Source organism: Oncorhynchus tshawytscha, linkage group LG06 (assembly GCF_018296145.1).
Source record: "Oncorhynchus tshawytscha isolate Ot180627B linkage group LG06, Otsh_v2.0, whole genome shotgun sequence".
NCBI lineage: Eukaryota > Metazoa > Chordata > Actinopteri > Salmoniformes > Salmonidae > Oncorhynchus > Oncorhynchus tshawytscha.
Genome location: NC_056434.1, coordinates 62,154,713 through 62,175,401, shown reverse-complemented (window position 1 = coordinate 62,175,401; position 20,689 = coordinate 62,154,713). Strand labels below are relative to the sequence as shown.

Here is a 20,689-nt window from a genome sequence, read left to right as displayed (position 1 = left end):
GCAGTAGATATATCAGAGTGAGCTACAGTACGTTGAGAATCCAGCATAAAAATAAACATGCGGTGTGTATGAACTACCTCAAATACAATGTACAGTAGTATTAGAAGGAGCTATGTCGAGGGGATACAGTCTTTAAATAGCTATACGGACCGATGTCACCTTGCAACTTTATTGACCTTTTATTTCAACATTTGCACTCCCATGTATACCCTACACACACACTCACTGTCACTCCAACACAACTCTACCTCCATCTCTCCATTATCCCTGCACATTTCAATACATATGGTATTGAAATGAAAATATTTCCTGTATGTAGTATGCTTACTTACCTACTTTGTGCATTTCATATTTTTCCAGTAATACATTGTTATTCATTATTGAATTGTTGGGGTTTCAGTTAGCAAGAAAGGCATTTAACCGTACTTGTGCACGTGACAAAACATGAACTTAAATACAGTGTCCAGTGGTTCAATGTCTCTGTAACATGTGACAACAGTGTTGGCGGCGTGTGCGTATGATCGCTTACGTGTGTGTTTTGTATGAGTGAGTGTGCATCACCTGGTAGACGACTGGTGATGGCTGTTCAACAGTCTGATGGCCTGTTAATAATATTTTTAATAGTGATCTTGGAGGGCACTATGGCGTTATAAGCTGAGCTGCAGTCGATTAACAGCATTTCTCATATAGGTGTTCCTATTGTCCATGTGAGATAGGGCGGTGTGCAGTGCAGTGCATCGGGTATGTTCCTTGACTAGCCTTTCAAAGCACTTCGATGACAGAGTGCTACAGGGCGATTGTCATTTAGTTCAGTAGGCTTGCTTGGGTACAGGAACAATGGTGGTCATCTTGAAGTAAGCGGGGACGACAGACTGGGAAAGGGAGAGGTTGAGAATGTCCGTAAACACTCCAGCCAGCTGGTCTGCGCATGCTCAGAGAACACTGCTTGGGATGCCTTTCCGGGCCGGCAGCCTTGCGAGGATTCACACGCTTGAAGGTACTACTCAAGTCGGCTACAGAGATCGGGAGCCCACAGTACTCGTCAGCAGTGGGGCCCATGTCGGCGGCTCGGTGTCGTTTTCCTCGAAAAGAGTTTCGCTTGTCTGGGAGTGAGGCGTCTGTGTCCACGATTGTCTGAAGTCCCTGCCACATGCATATTGTGTCTGAGACATAGTAGAATGTGTTTGTGAAATTCCAGGAGAATCTTTTACATTTTCTTTGTTAAAGTACCTGGCTACAATGAATGTGGCCTCAGGATATTCGGTTTCTGATTTGTTCAAAGTCCAGTGTAATTCCTTGAGTGCCAGCATAGTGTCAGCTTGTGTGTGGTATTCCAGGTCAGGGGAACAGAATCTCTTGAGGGTTGGTACATTCCTACAATCACACCATGGGTTGTTTATCATGAAACACACTTCTGCTTTTAGCTTGATCAAGCACCTCCACTGTCAACAAAGTCTCTGTAAGGCAGAGTAAGTCACAGTCTCTCGTATCGCTCTGGTAGGAGATCCACGCTCTGAGCTTGCAAAGTTTTATTGTCTAGAGACTGTACATTAGCACGTAGTATACTAGAAAGCGAAGGGTGGTTTGCCCTTTTCCTTATAAATCGGACAAGAACTCTAGCTCACCTTCCTTTTCTTTGGCGGTATCGTTTTGGAAAAAAGGCTTCCGTGATGAATGGAACTGGGGCTCCCGAGTGGCACAACGGTCTAAGGCACTGCTCAGTGCTGGAGGCTTCACTACAGACCCTGGTTCGACTCCAGGCTGCATCACAACCGGCCGTGTTTGGGAGTCACACAGGGTGGTGCAGAATTGGCTCAGTGTCATCCGGGTTAGGCAGTCATTGTAAATCAGAATTTGTTCTTAACCTTTTATTTAACTAGGCAAGTCAGTTAACTAAAAACTGCTTTGGGTAGTCCGGACAAAGGATCCAGCTCCGTAAAGTGGTGACTAATCTTCGATCTGATGTCCAGAAGTGCTTGTCGGTCATATTAAATTATACTAGAAACTTTCTGATCAAATGATGTAAAAAAAAGAACACAAAAATAAACAAATGACTGCAAAGTTCCCTGGGAGCTAGCAACATTGTCGGCACCATCTTGACAATGAACTTGTCACTCAACATTGTGTGAAACCTGGCTTGCCAGACTAGCAGTAACTCAGAGTAACCCAATAATTGATGCAAGCTTTGCTTCAACTCAAACCCACAAGCACTCCAACAACAAAACTTGATCCCCAGTCTTCAAAACAACCAGCATCCCAAGATGTCCTTCTCTCGATGAAGATGGTACCACACACACACAGAAATATAAATCCTTTCATTCTATTTATAAAAAGGCACCACTTACGACAGACTTCCCACATCTCCACTCCATATGCTAATTTTTGAATGACAACAAGCAGGGCGAAGGAAGAAAATCTTTGTTTTGGCTGAAATTGGGGAGCTGTTGGCAGCACGAGCTGGGAGAAAAGCGAGGAGAGCCAGCTATTAGGCTATTTCTGTAGCGCATGAGTAAGGCAACGACCTAATCCGCACCCACATGTCAGCCGAGTCATTCATTGTGTGCTGCCGGTAAACTGCCATTAACTGGTACAGACACATGTGCCCTCAGCGCAGACACTAATTGTGGTGTTTGAACTCTAATCTTGTGTTCTCTCTGGTTAATTCTATGGCGGAGTGGCGCTCTTTCGTTCATTTAACTGCAGTCGGCTTGACTGCCGAGAGCAGCATCTCCCATTTAGACACCCGTCTGCCCACCGCCATCTGTAGCTAGCAGCATTTATGGCTGGAGCTCCGTGTGTGTTTGTGTGCACATGCATGTGCGTGCCTGTAATCAGAGTGCTCCCTGTGGACCACGATACATCCAAATGCCAGAATGCAAATGGGGATAGCCTACAACACTTTATTACATACAAGTATTTCCAATGATTTTGCCACTAGCAAGTACTGACATTTTGTGTATTTGTGAAATGACTAGATACCCTGGCAGCAGTGGTGTAAAGTACTTAAGTAGTACTTGAAAGTATTTTCTACTGAAGTTGTTTTTTTTTTTTTGGGGGTGTATATTTTACATTCCTAAAGAAAATAATGTACTTTTTATTCCCTACATTTTCCTTGACACCCAAAAGTGCTCGTTACATTTTGAATGCTTAGCAGGACAGGAAAAATGTCCAATTCACACACTTATTGAGAGAACATCCCTGTTCATCTCTACTGCCTCTGATCTGGCAGACTCACTAAACAAAAATGCTTTGTTTGTAAATGATGTCTGAGTGTTGAAGTGTGCCCCTGGCTATCTGTACATTTAAAAATCTCAAATTGTGCCATCTGGTTTGCTTAATGCAAGGAATTTTAAATCATTTATACTTTTACTTTTGATACTTAAGTATATTTGAGCAACTGCATTTACTTGTTATACTTTAGTATATTTAAAATCAAATACTTTGACTTTTACTTATGTAGTATTTTACTGGGTGACTGACTTGAGTAATATTCTATTAAAAAAAAGGTATCTTCACCTTTACTCAAGTATGACAATTGAGTACTTTTTCCTTCACTGACTGGCAGCCAATAAACATCCCTCACTCTGAAACAGTGGAGATATATGATGCACAGAAATGGATGACCGGTCTACCCAAAGCCATATATTTATCTGATATGGCTCTACGCTTCTTCAGCTTGAATATATGCTTTACCATAGAAAGTATGCACTTGTTTGACTTGTTCCACATTTTGCTGTGTTACAAAGTGGGATTTGTCATTATTACACAAAATACTCGGTCAAATTGGAAGGCAAATTCTAACATTTGTAATGATTTTTTGTTGTTGTTGTATTATCTTGATTATAGAAGTATTCAACCCCGAGTGACTAAAAATGATAAAAATCACCTTTGGCCATGATTACAGATGTGAGTCTTTCTGGGTAAGTCGAAGAGCTTTCCACACCTGGACTGTACAACTTGGACTGTACAACTTCCTGGACTGTACAACTTCCAAATTCTGTCAAATTGGTTGTTGACCATTGCTTAAATACAATTTTCAAGTATTGCCATAGATTTAAGTCAAAACTCAGCCACTCAGGGACATTCATAGTCTTCTTGGTAAGCAACTCCAGTGTACTATAGATTTGGCCTTGTGTTTTAGCTTATTGTTCTGCTGAATGGTAAATTCAGACATCTCCCAGTGTCTGGTGGAAAGCAGATTTTGCCTGTGCTTAGCTCCATACCGTTTCTTTTTTTGACCTGAAAAATTCCCCCGTCCTTAGCAACTACAAGCATACCCATAACATGATACAGCCACCACATTCGGAAGGCACTGCACATACACCCGGAGTTGCTTTGAAATTTGTCAATGTCTGACGATTTACTCCGGGCATCAACTGACGTCGATTCCCTAAGAGGCATTCTGGCAGACAAAAACAGGCCGACTTACTCATCACCCCAGAATGAACGGCGACAGCTAATCAAAACCTACACCGACTCACTCAGGGAAGCAGTCCACAGTCGGTCAGATAGTGACACCGAGAAAGGCTCCAATCACAGAGTGGCCAGATGAGATTCATGCCATCTGCCAGTTCTGACAAAACAGCTAAGTGAGACAGAGACGCAAGCATGTGCACACAGAGACAAGGACACAGGCATGCGCACACAGACAACGTCGGTGACAAGCATGCCAACACATTAGCTCATCGCGCATCTTTAAGTCGTTGCAAAGAGTCTGATCTCGGTTTCGGGGTTCCTCGTAAAGTCATCGGTCCGTAGTTCTTCTAAAAGTGAACACAAAAGCCGAGTCGGAGACAACCACCCTCTTTCCCCCCCGACTTAATTAAAACAAATTCACTTCTGCTTTCTCTCCCTCTCTTTTCCCTGTTCATTCTCTAGAAGGCTGCGCCTGGCTCTCTCTCCAGGCCTCCCACAAGCTGCAACACACACATACATTATGGATTAATTACTTCATCAAATAAAAAGCAGGGCATCTTGTGATAAACTGCAGGGATACTTTTCATCGTTGATGAGGCCTATCTGATGAATAGTTTAACGAGGGAACTATAGCAGGGCCTGTTTAGTGCTGACAAAGTTTTCACAGCAAGCGGGAAGACTGCAGAAAGGAGTAAGACTGATCGGAGACTCACATAATCACTTTAGCGAATGCGTTTTTTGTTTATCGTCAGTCCGTTTGTTTATCCTCCACATCCAACCCACTCTGTTCACCATCTGCCGCAGAGCAAGAGAGTATGTGCATGATCTAGGATCAGTTAAGCCTTCTGTATCATCATGTACAACGAGTGTACAAAACTGCTCTTTCCATGACAGACAGACCAGGTGAATCCGTCTGAAAGCTACGGTCCCTTATTGGATGTCACCTGTTGAATGGGGGAGACAGGTTAAAGAAATCATTTTAAGCCTCGAGACACGGGTTGTGTATGTGTGCCATTCAGAGGGCGAATGAGCAAGACAAAAAAAACAAATGTAAGTGCCTTTGAACAGGGTACGGTAGCAGGTGCCAGGCTTTGAGTGTCAAGAACTACAGCGGTACTGTTTTTTTTCCCCCTTTTCTTCACGCTCAACAGTTTCTCGTGTGTATCGAGAATGGTCCAACCACCCCAAAGGACATCCAGCCAACTTGACAACTGCGGGGCCAGCATCCCTGTTCCGGTGGACTAAAAGAGTGCAACTCAATATTAGGAAGTTGTTCCTAATGTGTGTACACAGTGTATACGATTATATGGACAGGTGGGAACGTGATCCTGGATAAGCATTCCTACCGTGAGATGCTTTGTGGATAAGGGCCCAGTCACCCCGTCCCATATAACCTTATTCATTATGAACTAAATGAAAAAAAAACCACATCCTAAATCTTTACTCCTTTGAAAAGCTTTATGAATACAGGCCCGGAAGTCTCCAACTCTATGGACGTCCTGGTGTTGCTTCTTCCTCAACACAGCTTGCATGTACCCTCCAGAGATGTAGGCCTACCAAAATCCTACAGAGGGGTAAAACCAATAACTGCAGACAGAGTTCACTTCTGATCTTCTACAAATCTACAGCTGGTACATGTCATGTTCCTCTACATATTGGACTCGGTTCCCTGTTCTGGTACAATAGTGTCCTATTGGAAGACGCACACAGTGTGGCCCCGCCAGCATTTTCGTCGCGACAAATATGTACTTATCAGGCACTGCAGACAAGACATTTCTTGGGTTTTTGAGCTGGCCCTTCTGTGATCCAACGCTGAGTGCCAAGCACTGGAGCGCTTCGACTGCCGATGCAGCTGGGAACTCATTCTAATAATAATCCATTGGATCCAAAGCATTTCCCAGTTTCCCACAGTGTTGGGTATCTTACTGCAGTGTGTGCTATCTGTAAACCATTCTAGCTGAGACTGAGATATGCAGATCATAAGTGGTATGGATCGGTATTGACAGACCTGGAAGCACATTTGCACACAGCGAGTGACCTTGATCTCATTACAAACAATGTTCACATGAGACGATCCCAGTGTTGAGTTCTCAGATAACCAGAAGTTGTTGCACTACATGCATGCATGCTGCCTATTGATTGTAAGCTAAAAATAAAATTAAAAAAACACACGGCTCTGATGATGTAGGTCAAGATGGCGGAGAAAAAAACAAAACAAACATGAATCAGCACAAACATGCTTTGAATGCATAGAGGCATACTTCTCATTGTCGGTCTGTTCATAACGTATGCGTTTCGTTCAGCTGCCGTCTGAGCACACTTTGTATCCCTTTGGACACAAACGAAACTGTCCCTGTGCGAAACTTCCAGCGGCATCCTTGTAATTTCCCACAATTAAGCGGAATAGATTGCAGGGGACACGTTTATCTATAATGATAATCTCTAGCTCCATTTTCGCTGCGTCCCAGCTCTGAAGCAGAGGACAGGAGAGGTGCAAGAGAGCTGATTGGACCGACACAAACAGCATCCGAGCTTCACCTGGTAGTCGTGTTAGCAAGCTGGGCGCCACCATTAGATTATTACCATCAAAGCCCTTCCCCGGTGATGCTGTACCCCCAGTTCCCATCTCTACGGCTGTCTGCCAGCCATTTTCAAGGGAGATTTTGTGAGTGTGAAAAACAATCTAGCACTTCACTTAGAGGGTGTCTATGTTATCAGTTATAAAAAATGTAAAAAAGGATGAATGTGTGAAAAATACATGGTAATTATTTCTGACTCAAAGTACATTTAATACCCAAGAGGGAAATCGCTAGTGATTCTGTTTGTGTAGCTTTTACTGTCTGACAGAATGAGGTTATGACTGTGTAGTCAGGAATTGTTTGGGAGGGTTCTCTTTGACAATATCAGCGTTGGAGCGCTGGCCTAATGGACAACCACCAAGTCCATGTCAGTCACCCAAGCCCCAAAACTCTCATGTTCCCCTGCACGCTATTTGACCAACCCAAAGAACTAGATTTCCAAACATACACACGTCCATAAGCATTTTGTTTCAGAGCAGTCCGAAAGTCATCATCTCTAAAGTCAAACTTTTAATAATCAGGTCACAAGTCTTTTTTTTTTGTTTTTTGACACGTCTTATCATAACTGTAACGACTTATCGCCCTAACCTTTCTCTGTCACTTTCATCCGTGGCCTCTTGTTCTGCGCTTCCTATGAATAAGTCATCGGGGCCTTTGGCTTATTGCGCATCGTTCCGCCGCCTCCGTGGCCCTGTAAACCAACTGAAGTGTTTATGGGAGATAAGAGGCAGTGGAGGTTGCACACCCAATAACGCCTTTTATCATCCCACGTTCTGCAGCGATATACATTCGACGAGAGAGCCCATACTGAAGATGAATCCTTTAATTAGAGGAGTTTGTGGACCCAACATCAGAGGCATAATGGGAGGAGCGGGTGGGGGGGGATAAAAAACAGCCATTGAAAAGGGCAGCATCTGCGGGATCTCTCGTTGGCCTTGTCTGGCGCTGTGCTGTGTCTGCCGGCGTCGATGGCGAGATAGGAGCCCTGTAACCTCAAAGCAATATCTGTTAAAAAAAAATCATTTTTAAGAGAAGCATTGTAAGCTTTTCTGCAACGCTTGAATGCCATGGGTTGCCTAGACTATTCAGAATAGATTTGAAATAGATTTGTTCAGTTCATTGATTTTCTTGAAGCTTTATCTGTGCAAGTCATGTCTACATTATCGGTTGAATTACTGCCAATGTCATTCATTTACTCTGCTCGGATTTCCCGTAAGTCTAACACTACCCATGGAGCAGAAAAGGCTTACCAATATTACAAATTTAAAAAAGAACGCATGTTCAAGGTTACTCTTGACATGAATGTGCCTTATTGGTCATGGTGACCATACGGAGGGAAACAGATGAAAAGACAACAGCAAATCCCGTCGCAATTCCTCCGATTTTGAGCACACAAACACATCTACCAAGCCTTAGATTACATAGACACTGGTCATCACCATACTTCGACCAGACAGGCAGACTCCAACATCCTGAATATAAAACACCTAGCACAAAACATCCTCTACCTCTGGCCAGTGCACACCACGCCGTCCCTCTTGACATCCTATGATACTTAACCTTTGACAATATTCAACAGCAATTTTAAAAGGTTAGCATCACAAGGCCATTCTGTTCCTTCTCCATAAAAATGTTACCTTTCAGACCTCTGAATAGGAAGTAGTTGAACATTTAATTAGCCAAGCAGACATGTGCCAAAATACTCAGATAATGACTGCCGCTCCTATTCCCAGTCATCTGAATAATCATTGGCAAAAAAAAATTTGTTGAATTAATTACTCACTCTCCCAGACTGAGGAAGAGCGATTGTGGCCTCGATTGCATAATTTACCAAACTCCATAATTATCTCCACTCCACAGTGAATATGTAGTAGTCAAGGGGACTCGCATACAGTTCCTGTTTGTCCCTTTGACTGCTCAAAGTGTGATTATCGCCTGTAGAAGACAACATGACCAAAAAAAAAAACATGTTATGAGGGATTATTTGTCTTTGATTTCCACATAACCATCCCAATGTTGTTGTTGTTTTTTACACCTACAGTGTATGAGTAAATCGTCAAGTCGCCATATACCCCATATAACAGCCCGATGTTCAAACAAGTTCAGATATAGTGTCACAGGTCTAAAACAATAGGAAAGACAGTAATAGCCTAGTGGGAACTGGGGAAAAGGGATGATGCGACCCCCTTCCTTAAATCTCCTATAAACCCCAAATGAACCATTCTGCATCACAAGCAAGCGCTAAAGCTCTATTGGTATTTAACAAAGATTAGCTTTAAATTGATGATTAACCTTTGTAATCCTATGTGCACATTGAGAATAGCTCCACTTGTCTCTTGCAAGAGCCACACTAAAGAGCTGCAATATTGTTCGGGGAAAATTGAGGCTCAGCGAGCAAATGAGGAAGCAGCGTTATCTGTAAAAATGGCGCTCCGGCGGATAATGAAGACGAATCTCCAGAACGGAGAGTCCTCTCAATGAATCACAACAGAATAATTTCTCTCTCGCATTGGGCATCTTTTAATAAAAGCTCTACGTCCAATACATCCCATGACAATATTGCGGCCCTTATCTCACCAGGGATCAGAATTAACACCGGGGAATGAACGCCTGCCATTGCTTATGCGGCTGTATTAAGGACTAAATCGGACATTAAACGAGTCATTTCTTCATATTTAACTCAGACTGGGGAGGTAATGGTTTAATTTGCCGGGCAATGACTGTCCCCCGTGGATTTGGCTTTGCATTCAATCACATCCTTCTGCCTACCACTGCTACGTTGGGGATATCGGCTCCCTCTCGTATACAATTTACTGGACCACATCCCGTATACACTTCTGAAATGATCAAATATGGCACAAGTGGTGGGGAGAAAAAGGCATAGCTCAAGGCTAAGACGGTGCTGGCCATACAGACCCAAAGCAACGGACTTGAATCGTTCAGGTCCACGGAAAGCACCAAGTCAAGATTTTTTTTTAGACTGTCACTCTGGCAAAGGGTAGACCATTTTAAAGCCACACAGATACTTCACAGGATACCTTTCATAACCTTGGCACCTCACCGCTATCAACAGGTGTCTCTTTAGATGCCATTGCCTTGGGCCCCATCCTGACCACCTTGTGTGCCCATGACCCTTTAACCCCTCTGGTACCCAGCCTACTACTCAAACAATCTCCATACAAGTTGAATTACCCATACATGTTTATATCCGAGGCCTTTATACAGCCCTATTTGGCTTCAGCGATATCATTGTGCTGCTTCTTTCTGCCCCTATTCCCAATGGCACCTTGTCACTGTCACTAACCCATACTACACCACGATATGGAGTTCAATGGCAGGGCACAAACACTGAACTTACAAGCCATTCATAAGAGCACAGCATGCATGTGGCTTGCCCTGAAGTCGATTGACCTTTTCACCTACATAAACCTCAGTGCTTAGAAATAGCAAGTTTCAGTCCAACTCAAATCTTTTGCTCATTACAAATGTCAAATGCCACTCCTGGTGCCATGTGAGAACCAGTCGAGTTGACATTGACCTTTTGCTATAATTTGTTGTTCTTTTAAAATGATTTTATTAAGTGCCAACAAAACCCCCTAAAACTTCTGATAAAAGCCCCTGCTGAATTACAAAGCTACCTCCGATTTCATTTAAGAAATGAGTGACAACAGCTTGATCTTCACCTAACAGTTGCTATGACTACACCTCACACATGCATATTATGGGCATAAAGTGGCCCCTAAACGGGGTCCCTCCTAAATCACCTTGTCAAGGCACCCAGACAAATGAATGCCCTTATCCTAAAATACATTTTAGAAATGCCTCTGTGCTGAGCCTCAGTCAATTAAACATATTTAAATTAAAAATAACTTCCGTAAATTATTTTAGGCCAAGAGAGGCATACTCTATATACACGAGGAGAAGACAAATATTTACAAATGAACAAACTTACAGCATCAATCACACGGGTAAAGTATGTCTGGTGTCTACTCTGTAACACACACACATTTCATGAACAAATGACATTGACACATAAGACCTGAACTCTGCCGAAATCCAAACACCCCCCCACTCTCAAAACTCGATCTCTCCCCTAATGTGGCAGAAATGACATGGCACGGCTGCAACACGAAAAAGCCTGTATGCTACACAATACCCAATAACGAGGGATCTGCTTGACATGTACCTACTCATCTGACAGAGGAGATAGGGAGGGAACAAAAGGTAATGAATAAATTAGCTGCCAGTCATCAACAAGGGGAATGATACATCTACTTCATAACACACGGAAATTATGGCGTCTGCAGAGCTCAGAATCCCTGATGAAAAAAATTACCCATAAAATACATTCTGAATTAGATGTCAGAGCCTCTTCCCCATCTACAAGCGCCCTCACCCACTCCCTCTATCCCTTTATCCCATTATTCCAAAATGACAGCAAATTGAGCAGAACAAAGCCCATCGTCTGGTAGCATGGATCGTAGAATGCATCTAGGAAAACCTCATCAAAATCCATGTGCCTTTAACAAGGCTTTCCTCGGGCAAGACCACAGACGCTGGGCTTTTGAGGCAACAGCGTGGCGGCTCCCGAGCAACAAGAGGCGAAAGACAGCCACAGTATCAATACTGCTTTTTCATATGGGGTTTCCTGGTTACTGGTGCGAAGGCAGGCGAGCCGGCAGAGTGGGATCAGGCAAAGTGGGATCAGCCAGAGAGACATAGACTAAGTAGCAATACGCTCCGCGCAAAACCCTGCCGTACTCATGAATAATGGAATGCTGTACAAATATGTAAATCTGGGCATTAGCCTAGTTATTCCCCTGTACTGTAACTTACAGTGACTTGTCTATTAGGAGCCGCCTATTGGAAGGAGGAAAGAAGGCCTGACAGCTAACTTTATAGTCTCCACAGTCACTAGCTAACTCGCGTCCCCCCCAAAAAAAGGGACAGAACAGCAGGGGAAGTGGCTACATGCTACGGTTACGCAGCACTAGATCGCCGAAGACGTAAACAATGAGCATTGTGTGTTCCACCCTCACACTAAATTGCACTTAAAGTAACAATTGCACAGGTAGGATTTGGAAGCCTATAAGATAGCGGGAATGAGCATGAAGTTGTCGCTAATCACCCGAATCTTCTCAAAGGCTGGTATGAAGTGTTGATCAGTAATAAGCACACAGGGGATGGAAATGAAGGTTCTACAGGCAGGCAGAAAATAGGCCACTGTACTGTATAACATTACCACCATAATGTAAGCCTATGATGAACACTCCCTGTTGAATATAGTCCTACAATTATGTGGTAGTCATCAACAAGGACCCACCAGTAGTACAGGTTGTTACTGGGTCCATGAGAGGTTGAAATCACAGGCCACATGAGGCTACTGCCACATTCAGCACAGGCCAGAAGCACAATGAATGAGTCACCATGCTTCTACGATGAGCGACATAATTATTAGCGCCAATCGAAGTCAATTGTTGAGGACATATACGACTGCTCAGATTTGAAAGAGAACCTGACATGCAATACCTGCCCTCTCACCATGGCAACAGAACAGGCCACACCCCAGCCTCATATCCCTCCAGCATTCAAATATCCCTAAATAGCCAAATCAGGAAGATAGGCCTGCTTTTAAGTGGAGAATATTAACTCCAGATTTTAGGGTTTGGAGATTGAATCTGGCACACATTACTGTTGAAAACACTTGATTTCATGATAGATACTCCACTTCCTGAGGGAGAATACCAAACATTTTCTCCCATACATTTTTTGGGGGAATATATTTACATGTTTACAAAAACAAAACTGTGCCATTCCTTCCACTGGTACAGTTATTATTTTAATTCAGCAAACACAACCCCATTTAATATTAATACCAATCTCGTGTTGTCTTTCATTGGTGTTGAAGAAAACTTGAAAAATATCATTTAGATCCAGTGAAATGTAATACAGTAACATGGAATACATCAAATGAAACCCTGGGGTTAAATTTTAGTACACCAGAGATGCTTTCGCTCACAATCTCCCCCTCTTTCTCTGCAGTGCTGGATATTTGGTGGGAGTAGCTAGTCCACTGCCTTATTTTGCCATTGCTTGCGTCTGCATTAGTCTGTAGACTGCATTTGGCCAAACATGTATTCATGTGACATCCTGCCACTGTGGGATTTAGAATGTACCTCATGTGTTGGTAGGCCGGATCACACTAACATCCTGTTTTTAATAACTGAATTCCAAATAGACCCTAGCCCATCCCCTAGGCACTCCTGTAGATCTAAAAGAATTGGATAGGTGTAAGCAACAAGAGTGCCTAGGGATCCATTTGGAATTCAGCATCTGAATCAGTCACCCTCCAGCTATTCTCCGTACTAACCCATCCCCAATTCCCTTTGCTCTCTGCTCAACCCTGCATGCCCCGTCCTTGGCTACTATAGAACAAAAAGAGAAAGCCAACAAACAAACAAACGTGACAATGATTCTGCTGCAGAGAAACAATGAACCATTCATGGTAATCAGTGAAGTACGAAAATAACGAGCTGAGCCCGACCCTCCATCCTGAGTGGTTATCCATGAGGCGAAACCTTGTCTTCTCAGACCTGCTCAAGTTCAGTGTGCTACTAACAACCCGCTCGCAATGGTTCCATTACAATACCTTGTAGGTTATGCTTCAGCTACATGCTAGAACTGTTCTTTAGTCTAAGCAGCGATCTAAACTTTATTAGGCATGGTGGAATTACTGACAAGGCATGCAGGGCACATACTTTGGGTCCCGGACCTACAGGGTGCCCCCATTGACATGGCATAAGTCATGGCAAAAATGTGGAAAAATTGGAGGAAATTAGCTTTTAAAAAATAGATGCATCTCCAACCCCATGGCAAAATTAGTAGAATTGCATGAGACTAGTTAGAAAAAAAGAGTGTAGAATTGCAGCAGACTTGCTTTAAAAACAGCAACATTTTCTCTACGCCATCAAGGGGTGGGAGGGGGTCACTGAAATGTTTTCGTTAAGAGCCCCCCAAAAGGCTAGGGACAGCCCTGAACACAGGACTGGATGCCAGATGCATTTAATCTTACACTGAAGACTTAACACTTTTTTTTTTTTTATCTTCCCAAAATCAAACTGCATTCATTCGTCTACACCACCCACACTATTCTAATTACAGGCGAATGAGACAACCTATGGCAATAATGAATAAGTCTAGCCCTGTCATAAGTGATATAGGAAGCTCCTGGCTCATCTTAAAGGAAAACTCGACACTAACTATATTTTGGTTTACAGTCACGAAATGTTTTGCATGTCAGCAGAATAACTGATGCGGTGCAATCTCTCATTGAAGCCCCCTCGACCAACCACCTAGAGAAAAATGATGATAAAGTCCCCCAAGTCCGAATATTCATGAACTGAAATAGGCAGCAGGAACGGAGCTCTCACACAGGGTAATAAAGTTGATGGAAAGATCACACCACCGCCGTAAACGCAGCACAGGTGCACTCACGCCCTTCTGAGCACACAGCCCATTGTTCTCGTGAAATCCACACCTAGTTTGTACGACTCGCTCACTCCAGTTTCATCAAAGACTTACATATTATGTTAAAATAGAGGAACTGTGGACGCAACTGCCCCAGCAAGAGATGTACTGTTACGGATTGTAGGCTAGCCTAGCACCTTTAACATCCATGGCCATTGTATGTTATGCTCAGAGTAAAACTGGCTCTGGCAGCCAAAACACCCAAATACTCCATTGAAATGTGAATTAATTCTCAATTGTGATTTGGTTCCAGAAACATAAAGCTCTCTACTTTCATAACACGCCAGAATCATTTTACAAGTTGTAACAGAATTATCGACAGCGAGAATGAGTGGTGCTCGTCCGGGAACTATTGAGGCCTGGACAAATATATTTGCCTCTAAAGAATAAGCTCAGCTAAAGCACAACACGTACAAATAAAACTATCTATACAGCACCCGTCTAAAGTCCGGACTAACCTACTCCTTCCAGAGTTATTCTTTACAATGCAGAATAATAGTGAAGATGTCAAAATTGGAAAATAACACATGGTATCATGTTGTAACCCCCAAAAAAAAAGTGTTAAACAAATCAAAATATATTGTAGATTCTTCAAAGTAGTCACACTTTGCCTTGATGACAGCTTTACATACTTGGCACACTCTCAACCAGCTTCATGAGGAAAGCTTTTCCAACAGTCTTGAAGGAGTTCCCATTTACGCCGAGCACTTGTTGGCTGCTTTTCCTTCACTCTGCGGTCCAACTCATCCCAAACCATCTCAATTGGGTTGAGGCCGGGTGATTGTGGAGGCCAGGTCATCTGAGGCATCACTCTCCTTCTTGGTTAAATAGCCCTTACACAGCCTGGAGGTGTGTTGGGTCATTGTCCTGTTGAAAAACAAAATGACAGTGGGACTAAGCCCAAACCAGATGAGATGGCATATCGCTGCAGAATGCAGTGCTAGCCATGCTGGTTAAGTGTGCCTTGAATTCTAAATAACTCACAGACAGTGTCACCAGCAAAGCACCCAAACACATTCACGGTGGGAACTACACATGCAGAGATCATCCGTTCACCTACTCTGCGTCTTACAAAGACATGGCGGTTGGAACAAAAAATCTCAGATCTCCACCGGTCTAATGTCCATTGCTCGTGTTTCTTGGCCCAAGCAAGTCTTCTTATTGTTGGTGTCATTTAGTAGTGGTTTCTTTGCAGCAATACGACCACGAAGGCCTGATTCACGCAGTCTCCTCTGAACAGTTGATGTTGAGATGTGTCTGTTACTTGAACTCCGAAGCATTTATTTGGGGTGCAATTTCTGAGGCTGGTAACTAACTTATCTTCTGCAGCAGAGGTAACTCTGGCTCTTCCTTTCCTGTGGAGGTCCTCATTAGAGCCAGTTTCATCATAGCGCTTGATGGTTTTTGTAACTGCATTTCAAACTTGAAATTATCCGTATTGAAGGACCTTCATGTCTTAAAGTAATGATGGACTGTCATTTTTCTTTGCTTATTTGAGCTGTTCTTGCCATAATATGGACTTGGTCTTTTAACAAATAGGGCTATCTTCTGTATACCACCGTTTCTTTGTCACAACACAATTGATTGGCTCAAATGCATTAAGGAAAGAAATTTAACAAGTTGACTTTAAACAAGGCACACCTGTTAATTGAAATGCATTCCAGGTGACTACCTCATGAAGCTGGTTGAGAGAATGCCAAGTGTGCAAAGCTGTCATCAAGGCAAAGGGTGGCTACTTTGAAGAATCTCAAACATAAAATATATTTAGATTTGTTTAACACTTTTTTTGTTACTACATGATTCCATGTGTTATTTCGAAGTTTTGATGAATTCACTATTACACTACAATGTAAAAAATAATAAAAATAAAGAAAAACCCAGGGGATAAATAGGCGTGTCCAAACTTTTGACTGGTACTGTATATACAAACAATATATCTCACACACACATCCAAAAGTATGTGGACAACACTTCAAATTAGTGGATTCTGCCATTTCAGCCACACCCGTTGCTGACAGGTGTATAAAATCGAGCACACCGCCATGTAATCTCCATAGACAAGCATCAGCAGTAGAATGACCCATACGATTTCAGTGACTTTCATCATGGCACCGTCATAGGATGTCACCTTTCCAACAAGTCAGTTCATCAGATTTCTACCCTGCTAGAGCTGCTACGACGAACTGTAAGTGCTGTTATAGTGAAGTGGAAACTTATAGGAGCAACAATGGCTCAGCCGTGAAGTGGTAGGCCACACAAGCTCACAGAACAGGACCGCAGAGGGCTGAAGCATGTCATTTAAAAAAAAAAAGTCTGTCCTCGGTTGCAACACTCACTACCGAGTTTGAAATTGCCTCTGGAAGCAACGTCAGCACAAGAACTGTTTGTTGGGAGCTTTACGAAATGGGTTTCCATGGCCGAGCAGCCGCACACAAGCCTAAGATCACCATGCACAATGACAAGTGTTGGCTGGAGTGGTGTAAAGCTCGCCACCATTGGACTCTTGTGCAGAGGAAACTCGTTCTCTGGAGTGACCAATCACGCCTCATCATCTGGCAGTCGGACAGACAAATCTGGGTTTGGCGGATGCCAGGGGAACGCTGCCTGCCTCAATGTATAGTGCCAACTGTGAAGTTTGGTGGAGGAGGAATAATGGTCTGGGGCTGTTTTTCATGGTTCGGGCTAGGCCCCTTAACGGCAGGTAGCCCAGTGGTTAGAGCGTTGGGCCAGTAACCGAAAGGTTGCTGGATCAAATCCCTGAGCTGACAAGGTAGAAATCTGTTGTTCTGCCCGAGGAAGGCAGTTAACCCACTGTTCCCCAGGCGCCGAAGACGTTGATGTCGATTATGGCATCCCTCCACACCTCTGATTCAGAGGGGTTGGGATGAATGCGGAAGACATATTTCAGTTGTACAACTGACTAGGTATCAGCCTTCTCCCTTTACAATGACATGCTAGACGATTCTGTGCTTCCAACTTTGTGTAAACAGTTTCCTATATCAGCAGGACAATGCCCCCTGTGCACAAAGCAAGATCCATACAGAATTGGTTTGTCGAGATCGGTGTGGAAGAACTTGACTGGCCTGCACATAGCCTTGACCTCAACCCCATCAAACACCTTTGGGATGAATTGGAACGCCTACTGTGAGCCAGGCCTAATTGCCCAAAATCAATGTCTGACCTCACGAATGCTCGTGGCTGAAGGGAAGCAAGTCCACACAGCAATGTTCCAACATCTAGTGGAAAGCCTTCCCAGAAGAGTGGAGGCTGTTGTAGCAGCAAAGGTGAGAAAAACTCACTATTAAAGCCCATGATTTTGGAATGAGATGTTTGATGAGCAGGTGTCCACATACTTCTGGCTATGTAGTGTAAATATATACATTCAACAAAAATATAAAACACAATGAGTGACAGTGCTGGTCCCATGTTTCATGAGCTGAAATAACAGATCCCAGAAATGTTACATGTGTACAAAAAAACTATTTCCCAAAAGTTGTTCACAAATTTGTTTACATCCCTGTTATTGAACATTCTATCCTTTGTCAAGATAATCCATCCACCTGACAGGTGTGACATATCAAGACGCTGATTAAACAGCATGATTACACAGGTGCACCTTTTGCTGGGGACAGTAAAAGGCCACTCTAAAATGTGCAGTTTTGTCACAACACAATGCCAAAGATGTCTCAAGTTGAGGGAGAGTGCAATTGGCATGCTGACTGCAGGAATGTCCACCAGAGCTGTTGCCAGAGAATTGAATGTTAATTTCTCTACTATAAGCCGCCTCCAATGTAATTTTAGATTATTTGGCAGTACGTCCAACGGGGCTCACAACCGTAGACCACATGTAACCAAACTAGCCCAGGACCTCCACATCCGGCTTCTTCACCTGCAGGATTGTCAGAAACCAGCAAACCGGACAGCTGATGAAACTGTGGGTTTGCACAAGCTAATACTTTTTGCACAAACTGTTAGAAACCTTCTCAGGGAAGCTCATCTGCATGCTAGTCGTCCTCAACAGGGTCTTGACCTGAATGCAGGTCAGTGTCGTAACCGACTTCAGTTGGCAAATGCTCACCTTCGACTGGCACGCTGGATAAGTGTGTTCTGTACTGTACTGGGCAGATCACCAGGATGGAAGCTGAAAATGGCCCAGTTCTTCTATGGCCTGCATACTCACCAGACACGTCATCCATTGAACATGTTTGGGATGCTCTTGATCGACACTGTTTTCTAGTTCCTGCCAATATCCAGCAACATCACACGGCCATTGAAGAGGAGTGGAGCAACATTCCTCAGGCCACAATCAACAGCTGGATCAATTCTATGTGAAGCAGATGTGTCGCGCTGCCTGAGGAAAATTGTGGTCACGCCAGATACTGACTGGTTCTGATCGACGCCCCTAGATTTTTTTTTATTTGTAAAGGTATCTGTGACCAACAGATGGATATGTGTATTCCCAGGCACGTGAAATCCATAGATTTGGGTCTAATACATTTATTTCAATTGACTGATGTTCTTATATTAACTGTAACTCAGTATTAACGTTGTCACCAAAAAAAAAGATTTTCCAAATGGAAAATATACACTCAATGTGCACTGTTTTAACACAGTTGCAGCCAACAGCATATTCCAGTTACAACAGAGCTATATAGCTAATTAGAACAGCTGGGCGCCTCTCTCTTCCAAGCCATCATGCAACCTTTTGTTTTTAGAAAATGATATGAAAGTAAAGTTCCAAAAGGTTTTCTAAACTGCATTGCAAGCTATGATTATTGTGCAGACAGAGCGCTGGGACTGTTGTAGGCTATACATTGGCTCTGCCCTCAGCAATGCTTAAATTGAGAACCCAATAATAGGCTTTTTGGGTGGAGAGCTGCTGCTGCCCGGGATCGACGACTGATTTACGCAATTAAACCGCAATCATTTGGAATGCTCAATCGCTGACACAGACATGGCCATTTACCACTTAAAGCCCAATTATCAGTGTGGTTATAGCAGCGTCAACGTAAAAACGAATTTGGGGTGTTAAAAGTTTAACTCCATTGTTTTTTTCGACGCAAATGATCTAAAGGCCTCAGTTTATGTCAACATGTATTTAATACAACCACCCTTATCGTATCTAGGAAGCCAATGTCCACTACCAATTATTAAAGTTACATTGTATCCTATATGCACGACTAGATACGTTTAAATACAATAGCCTAGATTTTAAAAAATAGTTCATGCGCATGAATAATGTAGGGAGGGATAGTACTTTAATATTAATATAGAATGGATATGTTAATATAGAATATTAGGTTTGTAAACAGGTTATGATAGAAGATCAATATTTATCTGGTTTGAATATACAGTAGGTAATGGATCGAATGTCATCCCGAATTGTCCAACGAGGAATGAGGGTAGATTACAAGAATATGACTACATATTTCCCAAATAACTCGGAAATACATTGATCTGGAACTACTCACGATTTATCCAAAAGCAAGAAGGAATTGTATTTCAGAATGCAATCACAGATCATTCAACCTGCGTCCCAATTCCTGTCGCAAATGAAGAGAGGGATATTAGACTGGAAGGCACGAAAAAGTAGACTACCCTAGACCTAGGAGACAAAATCTAGTTACCTTGCATGAGGTCGGCGATAGTGATGGAATCTCCGAGAGTCATCGGTCTGGCTCGAGTTCAGTCACAGATGAACCAACGGATTGCACTTTTACACCAGCAGCTGACTACAAGAGCCTAAAACTGTCGTCCTTTATCCCTCACTGAAATACACTCAGAGCATCAGCCACTCTCATCACTAATTAATTTGAAGGAGGACATTAGGGAAACTGAGCCCCGTTTTTTTCAGAGCTTGTTTTGACTCAATCCCTCGAAACAGACATGCAAACCCCACTCCATCGGAACGTGGTGAGATTTGTGCGGAACGCTGCCTTGCGTAGCACTGTGGGAGGAGTCGTGTCAGGTGACCAGGTAAATTGCTGCGGTACTAATTCAAAAGGTGCTGTTTTTTTAATTTTATATTTCATAAATAAATCATTTAGTTTACTATTAGGAGCGCTTAATGTGAACTCATATATTATTGTAGGCTACTTAATTATGGGCATCTACAGATTTTAGCTACGTTTTGCACTTCCAATTCAAGTGAATATGCATGTTATTTA

The 20,689-nt window shown here is 43.0% G+C and overlaps 1 protein-coding gene across 4 annotated transcripts in view; it reads right to left on the bottom strand.

Moving 5' to 3' along the window:
- LOC112252840 (heparan sulfate glucosamine 3-O-sulfotransferase 1-like) overlaps positions 1-20,476 on the bottom strand; it is a 30,664-nt gene extending 10,188 nt beyond the window's left edge. The window contains exons 1-2 of one of the 4 annotated variants that reach the window (XM_024424500.2): positions 20,150-20,476; positions 19,994-20,065 (exon numbers count right to left, since the gene is read on the bottom strand). The gene's annotated coding sequence lies outside the window, so the exon portion shown is untranslated. The remainder of the gene's footprint in view (positions 1-19,993; positions 20,066-20,149) is intronic. The other 3 variants (XM_024424501.2, XM_024424498.2, XM_042323483.1) reach the window with 3 other exon arrangements.
- Positions 20,477-20,689: the final 213 nt, after the last annotated feature.